Source organism: Pinus tabuliformis, chromosome 6 (genome assembly GCF_031772625.1).
Source record: "Pinus tabuliformis cultivar Carrire ecotype Pingquan chromosome 6, CPIR1, whole genome shotgun sequence".
In the NCBI taxonomy this organism is placed as follows: Eukaryota; Viridiplantae; Streptophyta; class Pinopsida; order Pinales; family Pinaceae; genus Pinus; species Pinus tabuliformis.
In genome coordinates, this window is record NC_142292.1 from 693,520,739 (window position 1) to 693,535,120 (window position 14,382).

The 14,382-nt window shown below is 39.4% G+C and overlaps 1 protein-coding gene and 1 pseudogene across 6 annotated transcripts in view; one reads left to right on the forward strand and one right to left on the reverse strand.

Moving 5' to 3' along the window:
• FAAH (fatty acid amide hydrolase) overlaps positions 1-14,382 on the forward strand; it is a 311,150-nt gene that overhangs the window by 69,091 nt on the left and 227,677 nt on the right. The gene's annotated exons all lie outside the window — the stretch shown is intronic.
• Positions 6,968-8,565, reverse strand: LOC149260545 (uncharacterized; annotated as a pseudogene).

The window sequence follows — 14,382 nt, forward strand, 5'->3', positions numbered from 1 at the left end:
TCTGTGGTTTCTTAACTCACTAAGTTTTCTAAAGTAAAGGAAGAGTTGGATGGTGTAGGTGAGACAGTTCCAACTAGGGATTTGGTAAATTTTGCTCTGTTGGGTTTCACCAAGTCGTGGCAAGCCTTCACTGATGTGATATGTGTTGAAAATTGTAACTAGGTTCGGTCTTCATAAATGTTTTTGAGATGTACTTATCAAAAGAATGAAGAAAATATTTTTATTATTATTTCTATGACTTATTAAAGCATGGGTTTCATGCTTGGGTCATCATGTTTTAGGTCAAAGTCCCCATTGAGGACTTCTAGGATTTATTCTGAGTCATTAGAGTCATTGTACATTAAAAGAGACCCTTCTTGGGCTTTCGAATTATGTAAAAAGAATTATTTTTGAGTCAAAAATGAATTTAGTCTCCTCCACACCAAGTCGGCCTCAAGACAAGTAATTCGACCTCCTTAGAAGACTATAAATACAAGAAAATTCGAATTGATTTGGAGCATCTCATCCTCTCTCACATAGTTCGATTTCTGAAGCTGGAAGCTGGAAAAGTGCGAAGTTGAGAAAGGGCTGGAAAGGAGTGCGAGTTTCCGGAAGGAGATAGTAGACCACAAGATCGAAATTTTGGGACAACTCTCAGTCTGTTTTGAGATGTATTAAGGGAGATCAAAGTTCTCCAAGTTTGGTCGAAGCTGCTGCTGCTGCTTCTGTTGCTAGGTCAAAGCCGCTACTGGGTCGAAGCTGTTGCTAATGTTGCTAGGTCGAAGTTGCTTGTGAAGGGTTGTCATCTGCAAGAAGGATTGAGGGCTAACTTGGTGTGGAGGGAATCTCTGTCTGGGTCTAGAGTCTTGGGATATCTCGAGAAACTATTGAAAGAAGAATTCTTGACTGGGTTTTCCCCTACATAGGGGTTTGTCCCTCGCTGTCCGCTTACATCTGTTGTCCTTGTGTTATTGTTTTGATAATTGCTTGATGAACTAAAAGACAAAAGAATAACATAAAGACAAAATAATCACAAGTAATTATCTATATAAGAAATCTTTCTGCATTTTCGATTTTCTAACATGGTATCAGAGGTAAGGTGAAGGAGGAAAAACACAGTCTTAAGTATCTACTAGAAGGAATCTAAAGGATTGATCTAGGGATCATATAAGGAGCTCTTATAAGAAAACATGCTTACTATCTTCAAGGACAATGTCTAACACATTAAAGAGTGAGAACAAGTTGGAAGGAGCATCAAACTACAGATCTTGGAAGAAGCGAATTGACCTCATTCTTGAAAAGAACAAGGTCTTGGATGTGGTCAGAGGGAAGGTGAAGAAACCTACCGAAGAATCCAGTGATGCAAACAGGGTGAAGTATAGAGAATGGGAGATATTGACTATGACTTTGATGGTAGAAAGCATTAAGGACAATCTTGGAGATATTGACTATGACTTTGATGGTAGAGTACATGGATGCCATTTTGTTTGGGTGTGAAGCTATTTGGTTGAGGAAGGCTTTTAGTAGGTTTATTCAGGACAAAGTTGGAGCTTACAATGCCACACTGTGGTAATCAGAGCTGCATCAAGCTCTCTGAAAATCGAGTGTTTCATGATCGCTCTAAGTACATTGACATACGTTGTCACCACATCAGAGATATTGTTCAGAGAGGTATAGTTTCACTCCAATACATACCTAAAGAGGAGTAGATAGTAGACATTCTGGCCAAAGGCATTACTAGGAACTAGATTTGTATATCTCAGAGAGAAGTTGGGTGTAGTGTATAACACCTTCCTCTCTAAGAGGGAGTGTTGATTGGAGTAGAGAAGTAAGGGTTTCACTTGTCTAAGTGCTAAGACTAATAAAAGAACCCAAAAGACTTCCACTTTAGCATAATATTCATTTATTTAACTATTTCCTAAAGTTAGACTTGAAAAAAATTAAAAATTCCTAAGTTAACTTATGATTTAATCTCAACCATTGATCACAATGTAATCTCAGCCATTGAGAGGGGGACTAGGGTTGAGATTGAAATTATAAGAGGAGATGAAGCGAGTTAGTGACAAGTCAGTTGAGCACAAGTAGTGTGTGTTAGATTAGTGAAGGAGGCGCCGAGGGTTTCAACAGATCACAGTGATTCAGGATTTAAGAAGAAATCGAGTGAGGGCCAAGCTCTTATAACCCTAGTGTAGTCATACCATTCACAAGTGCATGCAGGAGAGAGGATTTGCGCCCGCACGTGTACGTTCAGTTTAGATCGTCTGCACAAGGATTTTGTAGATCTAGTGTGCAAGAAAGGGGATTGATTCATCTTGGAGGATTGATCAATTGTTCTTGTGATAAAATGGAAGTTTCTCCCTTGTTGTAGTTCTCAAAGGAATATCCTTTGTAGAAGAGCATACTTCATGGAGCTCGGTGATGGACCTGGAAACATGTTGAGGAGCATTGGAGCCTAGTGACCACATTAATATACATGAGAGTAGAATTGGGCAGATGACAGGAATGTGGCACATAGTTAGAGAAGAAGCACCTTGCATGATGACACTTGGATAATGGACCACTATAGAAGAGGGAGCATTAGATTAACATCTTTTTAGAGAGAAAAACATCTTATAGGAGGGGCATTGAGCCCAAAATCATGGCTTGGAGGGTGTTTCACTTTGGGGATTGGATAAGCCCTAGTTTGACGGATGTACACCCTCGTATTATAGAGCACTCCATGTGGGGTTGCCTTGTCTAGATACATCTTATTTTATGTTAGCATACCTCACCTACTTGTATATGTAAGGGAGGAGAGAGCTCTTGCATTATTATCATTATCGTACACTTCTTTGTCCTTGTCTTGGAAATATTAGGGTTTATGAGGAGACCCTAGGGGAAGAAAATGGAGGAGAGAGATAACTTGGATATTCATGGAGATATTTCTCTTGTGTGATCCTAAGGTTTGCTCTATTGATAATAGGTTTGTGCTATACATGTAAACCCTAGAAAAGAATCTGATATTGGATGTGATGATTGCCCTTGTGGCTCTTGATGTAGGACTAGGGTTTTCCCTAGTAAAAGACATGGAGAATGGAGCTAATAGATTACATGGTTTCACAACCTTGTTCTTTTGGGATGTAAGGCTAGGGCAAGATCATGAAGAGATAAGTTTGATGAGTCTTGAGCTTGGTGTGAGGCCTTTCTTGGAAGAAGACTTGGTTATTGTAGTCTTGATGTTTCATGAAGGTCTTGTTGCTTGTGATGATGCAAGAGAGGAAGACCTAAGGTTTGAGGATTCAAACCCTAGGATGGACATGTAGATTTGGAGGCTAGCACTAGTGTTCTCTAGCCATGTACTTGTATGATGTAACATGGCTAGGGTTTACAAATCCTAGGGTAAACAATTGTGCTAGTGTGGACAGCTTAAGGGATACAAGCTTGATGATAGAGCTAAGGAGGACTTGTCAATGTTAATGGTTGTTGTGGATCTTTGGTGGTGGATAGGTTTTCATGGTTTTCCTAGCTAGGACTTTGGAGAGCTAGAAGGATTGTGCCAGCTTTGTGATAAAGCTGTGGTATGTAGTATGTACATGTACTTCATTCTTGTGTGTGTGTGAAGTTTGCAGCTGTCCAATATGTGTGTAATAGCAGTTTTTTTTTTCAACTTACATTGTCTTCATGATCAAGTAAGTTCCGGCATTTATTATTCATGCTGATTTGACATCTCTAAGAGCTAAAAGTGTTAACTGCTTCGGCAAACTTCTAGAAGATATGAGAGCAGAGATACAACACTGTAATCAAGTGATTTCAGATATGGTTTATGCTTGGAATTGTGTGCCCTAAGGGCTGAAACTTCTTGTCATATGTCAGTATCTGTTCTCTTGGGCTGCCTACTGTGTTGGGTAGAAGTGAGATGAAATATTGTCCGCTGTTAGCTTGCTGTGAAATAATATTTCAGATCAGCCCTAAAGATGAATTTCATAGAGGTAGATCCAACAATTTTTGAATTTGCAATAGAAGTCAAGAACATAGAAATTCTTACATTATGAGGTGTTATTATCTAGTTATGACGTATGGACTGATTCTGTTTTCACATTGCTGTACAGTGTAGCAGCACAGCTACTCGTTATTGAGGTTAATGAAGAAGTATCTCCTGTTATGTCTGTTAGTTTTCTGTAGCATCGAATGTGTTCTAGTCTTGAAATTTTGTGGAGAGGCTAAAATACATGAGATCTCCAAATCTCAAAAATCATTTATGGAAATTCTGCCTAGAAGTGTCTTAATTAGATTATTAACCGTTTTTTAAATATTTTCTAAGTCTAAACTTAGGGAATATGGTTAATTAATCAGTATTAATTGAGATAAGGTGAGAATGATCGAGAAACTCACACAGATCGATCCAGAGATGATCCTAGGCATCGATTATGTTTTAATCTTGGCTATTGGTGCTCCAACAGAGGATTATAAGAGGAGGTCGATGTGGTGATGGAGAAGACACTTTAGCAGTTTGATTTCTTGGCAGATCGATTTCTAGAGTAGCAACAGTCAGTTGCCAGAGAGAGAGTCGGAGATTGAAGCAGTGAGAGAGGGCAGAGACAGTGAAGCCGAATGAATATTTCCAGATCCAGTGAGTGCATTTGCAGAGAGACAAAAGAGCCACAGAGAGGCTGACATTGGGGCAACGCAATAGCCTCTAGAGGCAATTTCGATTCTGTTAGGGAAAAGCCGAGCTTTAGTCCCAGAGGATGGACATGTTGATTTGGGGTAGCATCGGATGTGCTCTAGGCCTCAAATTTTGCAGGGAGGCTTGGACACATGCATTCCAAAGAACCTAGAAAACGTTTTGGGAAATTCCACCCAAAGACGATTTTATTAAAATAATTAATATTTTTAATGGAGTTCCTAAGTCTAAACTTAGGAAAATTAAAATATTAATGGGTATTAATCTAATTGTGGGTGTAACTTCTAGAAAAAGACGGAGTTCAAGTCAAAACGATATGAGTCTTTGATTAGGAGTTAATCTAGGCCAATGGTTGTCCAATAGGAAGATATAAGAAGGGGATTGAGGGTCATTTGGAAAACACACCAAGAGAGATCAAGAAATCGATTTTCTGAAGTGAGAAGTTCTCAAGAGGAAAATTCGATTGAGGATATTTCTTGCAGTAGAGGGGCAGGGATATCTGTAACAGCCCATCTAAACTGATCCATTGTGTAAAAATTTTAAACTTTATGATAAAACAAATATGATGAATTTTAAATAATAAATATGTTAAGTTTTATAAAACATATAATTAAACTTTATAAACATTTATAAATTAAATTTTATAAAATATATAATTAAACTTTATAAACTTATATAAATTAAATTTTATAAAACATATAATTAAACTTTATAAACTTATATAAATTAAAACTTTAAAACTAAACTATATGCTAAAAACCAAAAATCAAATAAAGGACCCTTTTAAAAGGGGGCGCTTACAATCAACTGAACATTCATAGCAGAACGCATTTGACAGGGAAAATATCTGAGAGCATCAATGCGTGGAAGGCGTGTCGGGACGAGGGAAGGCGGTGGCTGCAGGTAGGAGGGCGGCCACCGCCAGGCCCGTAGATAAAACTGGAGGCCTGAACCGAGAGAAGGGGGGAAAACAAGAGAGGAGCAGAAAGAACTAGAAGCAGAAATTCACCAGGAGAAAACCAGGAGGAAGATAATTATCCATTGGAAGAGCTTTAAGCCGTCTGAGGTTCTGGGCATGGAGGGACAGAGAGCTTCTGTTGAGAAGCTTTCTGGATTGAGCAGCTAGGTTGCTCAGTCTGGCTGGGTGGTATTGGTCTCCCGGAGATTGGATCAAAATAGCCACGACATCACCAGCAGAATCAGCAGCAGTTAAGGTAAGTACAAATTTAAATTCTTCAGGCTTTCTGTATTTCAGATTCTAGTTACTGTGTTTGGTCATTACAGATGGTATCAGAGGGTGTTGTTCAAACCCTTTTCGACCTTACAGGCCACAATTTGTTGTTCTTGGTATATGAAGAATGAAATTGATTTAAAAAAAAAAAAAAAAACCCTCTACAGGCTGTCGTCTCTGTATTTCATTCACTGCCCTTTTCTGCAAAAATCTTTTGTGTCCATTGTGAACCGTCATGGGTAATTCTTTTGAAATCTTTATAATATACTTCCAAACTTAAAAAAAAAAAACTTATCGCATCCGTGTAACCTTCCCACGGTATAATAGATTTTCTTTGAGGATATTGATGCTGCTGGTTGAGGATGCAGTTGGAACGCTTCACGAATTGCGCGACTGCAAGGCTGACAAATACTAGAAAAGCATGTACTTGCTGCCATGGAAAATTAATAAAAGCAATCTTTCTACGAATTTTATTCCGCTGGCCTCTTGTTTCCTTTTTCACTACCTATACAGGTATATGGAACTGAGCGATGTCAAAAGTTATCGCTTCGGATGTTACTATGCCCAATAGCTTGAATTTTTTTGCTTCCGCGCAATCAGATGGTTTAAGATCTTGATGAAAGATCTTTACGCGGATTTGATCTCGCGATCTACCGAAATAACCATCGATTTTATGTTTGTATAAATCACCAGTGATACTTTGATGGGATGCGACCTCGTGATATCTCAGCTGCAAATCCGGTGATGCTATTAGGTTAAAAAAAAAAAAAAAAAAAAAAAAAAAAACTTATCGCATCCGTGTAACCTTCCCACGGTATACGCCCGCGGTTATCGTAACCGTCAGCCTTATTCTGATATACATTAATCACCGAATTTACCATGGCGCGTTTGTTATAACCGCCAAAGTTCTGTACTCTATTGCTCTCGATCTGCAGACGTCCCTTTGTTACTTTCTTTTAATAGTTCCTTCTTTTATGTTTGCGGTATGGATTTGAAGGGGCTGCAATCCGAGCCTCTGTTCGATGCCGTGCCTCCCAACTCTCGAAGCGCTAACTATGTCATACTAAAATGCACTGACAATACGCATGATTACTCTTCTTCCATCACGACTAGAAATATGCTTCACCACATTTGGGGAAGAGTCGTCGCTTGAGCTCTATAAGCGAAGCAAAGATTCCATAGCATATGATGCACAAGAGTGCCAAGCCAAAGTACCATAATGGAGCCAATGGCTTTGCAAGCTCAAGAAATGGATATGGCCACCAAGTGAAACCGCGTGCATGGAGAATCCACTGGAAAATGATGTACACTGTAGTCCACAGCACAAAATATGCACCTCGGAACCAAGTGAAGTTCATATTGTTGAGCGCAGTGTCAATAAGAAGGGAAAAAGCATTCACTGAATGCATGCATCCTATCAACAACTTCAACCTGAAATGTTTGGATGACAGGAAGGGAACAAGAATGAACCAGAAAACAATGTCTGTCAGCATCACAGCACCTGCACATGTCTGGAAAACAATTTGCATGGTAAAGCCCCAAAAGCCAGCTTCTTTCTGTTTTCTTGCCATTCATCGTAGCTTTGTAGCGTGACCAGATTTCCATTTAAATTTTCTCCAGATGTTTCAGTTGCTCCTTGTTCTCTATCCATAGTCAAAAAATCGGTTCTCTCATGATGATCTCTATTGGAACCATGTTTGGACCACTGAATGCATCCCTTCATAGAAATAATAGTTGCAAGCTACAACAATAAAAGATGAACTTGCAAACATGTCAATACTTAACCTTCCAGCTGATTCATTTCTAACAAGTGATGAGAGGCATTCCATTCATTCAAGAGTCAAAATACACAGTAAAAGAAATAAAAAAAAAACATATACAAAAATAGAACAAAATATTCTTGGAAGATTGTTTAGAGTGCACTATAGCAAGGGATGGAAATTTTAGAAAAAGTACTAATTTCAACAAAGCTAAAAATTAAAGTGAAAATGTGTGTTTAGAAGGGAAAGAGATGTTTATTTGCGGTCTTTCAGATTGCTTGAATCCTGGACCTTCAGGGATGACTGATATTTCTTAAGTTTTGTCATCACAAGAAGCCTTCAACGTGCACTAATTGATCTACGGAACCAGATGCACATCGTCGTGTACCAACTGTTTATGCTAGGAGGAGAAATGTCTAGAAATTTCTAAAATGATTGATATCTTAGCATCTCAAAATAAAATTCACAGGAGTAAATTGAATAGCTTGCTGCCTTAACAACAGGGCCCGAAAATATTTTATTAGCACCCTCTGTTTGATAACAAAAGTATTCTCAACTTCGTATGCTAACAAATTCATCTATACAATGCCAAATAAAACTGATCTTCGACAGTTATTTCGATTCTAATCTCATAAACATTTCAAAAAAAAATCAACATCCTTTTACTGTAACTACAGGCCTCAACGCTGCACTGATAGCAGTGATACTGATATTACAAGCTATCTGGAGCAACTTGGGAGTCTGGATGCTGCATTAGCTCCACCTGCTTCAATCCCTTACCTGGGTGGTTCTGTATACAAAAAGGTTGAAATCATAAATTCAACGTGAGAACCATTGGTTGAATGCTTGGCCCATATTGGGTAGCTACAGTTATTGCGATACTTGCTTGCATCACAGTTAAGATCAGCATCTAAGGTAGAAGCAAGCACCATTTCCTTTTCAGTCGAGGGGATCAATAATGCAGCAGTCCGTGAAATTAAGAGTTTTAACCAGAAAGGAACCTCAGGAGTAGCACTGGAAGAGAAGCAAAACAAAGTTAGAAGATTTCTTAGAGAACTGAGCAAACAAGTGCAGTTATGTAGTTTTTTTTTCACCCCTGCAAACTATATATATTACTGCTGCTGAACCACCAGATTACATTGCTCTAGAAGGAACTAATAAAGTAGAATACATATGATATTAAGAAAATTACAAAAGTACCCATACACTATTAGTCACGTAGCTAGTAGACCTCTTAATTAATGAAGATAAAAGAATCTACTCAATCATTCGCATCAGGTAAATTTACCATGGCTAGAAATAATAAATTAAAACGTGATTCTTTGTTGGACTCTCATGTTTTTTTTCATCATTGTCAACATACTCAGGGTTATCTAATAAAATAGTCATATATGACCTTCTTTAAATGTGATAGTCAGATTGAGATATGACAGGTATGTTACCGATGTACATTGCAAACCGAAACATCTAACATTTTCATTTTGTGGATGTTGTTAGGTAAATAAACTTTAGGTGCCTTACCTTAGGGGCTAATACCCATACACTTTTGCATTATTCATATTAGGATAGAATACCCTGCATTAGGACAAGGAGGTCGCGAGACCACCCTCCTTGACCTCAGTACCAGTAAGATCCGCCTAGCGGGTAAAAATAGCAAAACTATACCCGTTTATGAATGTGATGTTGCAAAAGGAAATTGTGTGTTAAAAATTCGGTTATCCACCTCAAAATTTTTTACAGAATTTTATTATGTGTTTAGGAACCATCACAATGGTGAGGACGTATGAGCGACGACGACGTGATCAGGCAGCATCACCACCATTAATGCCGCCACCGTCGCCATCATCATCCCCATCACCAGCGTCACCGCCAAGACCATCATCAACATCAATCGCCCCAGCGCCAGAGTTGGCTGTGATAATGAATTCTTTGGAGGCCTTATTGGAAACATTAAAAGAATCAACTAAGGCCAAAACCAAAGGGGAATTTCAACCTGTAGCCACCAGTTCAGCGGAACCAAATAATTTTGAGCCCAGAAGATCGAGAGAAGACATTTCTAGGGAGCTTCAGAAAATTAGACTCCCAAAATTCTCAGGAGGTCGAGCAGGTGAACGCGCTGAAGCATGGTTGGAAGGGATGAACCGATGCTTTAGGTTAAGAGAATATTCGCCTTCAGCAAAAACAAAAATTGCCGTGTTTCAACTAAAGGAAAGTGCCTTGATTTGGTGGGGAAATCTGGAAAAGCAGCTGCACCTTACATCGGATAATGTCCCTTGGGAACTATTCGAGGAAAGGTTCCGCGCAAAGTATTTGCCTCCATACTTTCAACAACAGCAGGCCAGAGCCTTCCATACATTAATTCAGGGAAATAAAACGGTGAAGGAATACGAGATAAGGTTTATGGAACTTGTAAAATACATTCGCTACTTAGATTCTGATGAACGTCAAGCTGAACGCTTCATATTTGGGTTAAATCCTCGCATCAGAGCCTTGGTAAGCATGTGGAAACCCCCATCAGTAGCCGAGGCAGTCGAATGTGGTCGTTATGCAGAAGAGCACCTGGGAATCAAAAAAGATATGGGGCCAGCAGGGCCTTTACAATCAGGATTTCTAGGGAAGGCTCCCCGAAACTTCTTCAGAGGAGGTAGCTCGAGGCCACCTTATGGTAACAGGTTTACCCCAAATGTGGGGGCAAGAGTTCCCATGGCAGTAAACACTATAGCCGCGGAATCGTCCAACACCAGACCATGGGCATCGCGAGGGACTGCCAGTAGAAGAAGGAGTGCGAGAGGAATCAACATGGGAGGACGCGGCTCGTTCTCTAGAAATTCACACCTTGATTCAAGAGGATCAACGCAGCTCAATTGTTGGGGATGTGGGGGACCGCATTTCCAGCGTGACTGCCCAGAAGCTTCATCGAATATATTGCATAGGACTGGGAAGGAGCCGATATCAGCCAATCGAGGTAATCATAGAATTCATGCAGTAGTCAACCACGACCAAGCAGCCCATCAATCCACTGTAGTGGAATCTTCAGGTATTATCAATGGCATAAAACTCAAAATCTTATTTGATACTGGTGCCACAGATAGTTTCATTTCGTCATATGCATTAAACAAATGTGGGTTGGCAGCTCGTAGACAAAATGATTTCCACCAAGTCTAAATGGCCTCAGGAGAACTCCAAACCGTGGGCTTGAGTGTGGATCAATGCAAAATTGACCTAGGGGTCTGTTCGACTAAACTGAAAGTCTATGTCACAGCCTTAGGAAGGTATGATCTTATCATAGGTATGGATTGGCTGGAAGCTCACCAAGCTTGGGTGGACTGTTATGGAAAAAGGATTCTGGGCATAAATGATGAGGGAGAAGTAATCCAAATTCAGGGAATCAAGAGGGAAGTTTCTTTATGCTACATTTCGACAATGCAGGTGAAGCGTTGTTTAAGAAAGGGTTGTCAGGCTTATGCAATTCACGAAGTAAGCCAAGAAAAAGGGCCATCCTTAGAACAATATCCGGTGTTAGCCGAGTTCCCGGATGTATTTCCAAAGGAACTACCTGGATTACCCCCGGTAAGAGAATTGGATCTCATTATTGAATTAAAGCCAGGTACCCAACCAATCTCTAAAACGCCTTATAGAATGACAGCTGCAGAACTTCAGGAATTGCAAATCCAGTTGAAGGAACTACTCGATATAGGGCATATTCGGCCCAGTACCTCACCTTGGGGCGCTCCTGTAATTTTTGTGAAGAAGAAAGATGGATCCTTAAGATTATGCATAGATTATCGAGACTTGAATCGAGCTACAGTAAAGAATCAATACCCTATGCCGCGAATCGATGATCTTTTCGATCAAATGAAAGGAGCTGCTGTCTTTTCAAAAATTGATCTTCGATCAGGGTATCATCAGCTAAGGATTTCTGAAAATGATATCTCTAAGATTGCATTCCGGACACGTTTTGGATATTATGAATTTACTGTGGTACCATTTGGGTTAACAAATGCGCCAGCCGTGTTCATGAATCTTATGAACAATGTTTTCCGTCAATATCTTGATAAATTTGTGCAAGTCTTTTTAGATGATATTCTCATCTATTCCAAGAATGAAGAAGAGCATGAAGATCATTTGCGGATAGTATTGTCCTGCCTTAGAGAACGTCAGTTATATGGAAAACTATCCAAGTGTTCTTTTTTCAGGAAAAGATTCATTATTTGGGTCACATCATATCAGGTGAAGGGATTTCAGTAGATCCTGAGAAGGTAAAAGCGATCATGGAATGGCCAATACCGAAAAATGCACATGAGATACGAAGCTTTATGGGTTTAGCCGGTTATTACCAGAGATTTGTGGAGGGATTCTCCAAAATCGCAAAGCCAATCACAACCCTTCAGCGTAAAGGTGTTAAGTATGAGTGGACCGAGGAATGTAATAAAGCATTCTCTGAACTCAAAAGACTACTCACTAGTGCACCAATCCTAAGAGTCCCTGATATGGGCAAAGACTTTACGGTATGTACTGATGCATCCAAGCAAGGGCTGGGTGCAGTATTGATGCAGGATAGGGGAGTGATAGCTTATGCTTCCAGAAAGCTAAAACCTCATGAAGAACTCTATGCTACTCACGATTTAGAATTGGCCGCTGTAATGCTAGCTTTAAAGATTTGGAGACACTATCTAGTGGGACGAAATTTTACACTTAAAAGCGACCATCAAAGTCTACAATATTTGTTCACCCAAAGAGACTTAAATGCCAAGCAAAGGCGATGGAGTGAATTCCTAAGTGAATATGACTTCGGAATATCATACATTAAGGGAAAAGAAAATGTAGTAGCCGATGCCTTAAGCAGGAGGCCTCGGATTTTTTCTCTCATACCCATTAAAGTGGACTTAAGACAACGAGTACTGGATCATCTTATAAAAGACAGCTGGTATTTAAAGGTGAGAGCAAGTCTTGAGGGTATTAAGGCAAAAGAATCTAAATTTGAGGGTTATGAATTAGAAAACGATGGGATCTTACGATTCCATGGAAGGATGTACATTCCTGATGATAAAGATCTTCGAGATACCATCCTTGGGGAAGCCCACAAAGCAGTATATTGTGCTCATCCTGGAGTAGGGAAAATGTATGCGGATACCAAGAAACTCTTCTTTTGGGCAGGCATGAAACGTGATATCACTCAATTTGTTGCAAAATGTTTGGAATGTCAGCAAGTAAAGGTAGATCATTGTCACCCAGCGGGCCTCTTACAACCCCATGACATTCCTATGTCTAAATGGGAGACCATTTCTATGGATTTTATCACTGGACTACCTCTTACTTCTCAAAGACACAATGCCATTCTGGTAGTGGTGGATAAATTAACAAAAAGCGCCCATTTCATTCCGGTAAGAGATACTTACGATGTTGCTGACGTAGCTCGAGTATTCATAAATGAAATTATCAGATTTCATGGAGTACCTAAGAAGATTATATCCGACAGAGATTCGCGATTCACTTCCAGATTCTGGACTTGCATGCAAACAGCCTTAGGTACTCAGCTAAATTTAAGCACTGCTTACCATCCTGAGACTGATGGGCAAACTGAAAGAGTAAATCAAGTACTTGAAGACATGTTGCGAATGTATGTGATGGATCAGCAATCACACTGGGAAAAGTATTTACCCTTAGTCGAATTCGCATACAACAACAGTTACCACAGTTCGATTGGGATGCCTCCATTTGAAGCTTTATATGGCAGACCTTGCAGAACACCGTTAAGTTGGGACAGGTTAGAAGATCGAGTGATAATAGGACCAGAATTAATCCATGAAATGGAAGCTCAGGTCAGACAAATTAGACAGCGATTAAAGGAAGCACAGGATAGACAAAAGAGTTATGCTGATACTCACCGAATTGATAGGAGGTATGAAGTAGGGGATCAGGTCTTCATCCGCATCAAACCAAATAAAAGTACTATTCGATTCGGAAAAGGGACAAAGTTGTCACCCCGATTTATAGGACCGTTTAAAGTCGTAGAAAGAGTTGGACCTGTTGCCTATCGTCTTGCCCTGCCACCTCATCTGCATAGAATTCATAATGTATTTCATGTTTTTGTATTAAGACATTATATAGCTGATCTATCTCATAACTTCCAGTGGAAAGAATTGCAGGTATCGGACGAGGGAGTCATAACGGTCGAACCATTACGTATACTGGAACATAGAGTTCGACAGTTGAGGAACCGTCTGGTGGACCAAGTTAAAGTCCAATGGGACAAGTATAGTCCTGGATCAGCAACTTGGGAAAATACAGAGGACATATGTCAGAGATACCCTAATTTATGTCCATTTTGAAGAACTTTACACTATGTTTAGTATATATTTACTTCACTACAATCAGAGACTCAGAAACATTTTGAATGATTATGGATAAACATGAAACTTTATGGCATAATATATGTTTAAATTCCTGCTGGTACATGGATACCAAAACAATATATGTGGTTCATTTTACTAAATTATAGTTGTTAAAGTAAAGACATTTATTTATAGATCGGATTTATTTATTTTGTCAAATATGATCAATGGGATAGAAATCAGGAAGTGAATACATTCTAGATGAACGTCAAAAGACATGCATGGAATATGGCAAAATATGTTGTATTATAGTATCATAGGTGAATTCATAAGGGAATAATATGTGAGTTATTTTGAATATGCTGATGCACATTTTACGAATGCATGGATAAGCGTCTGATTGCAGGTAATACA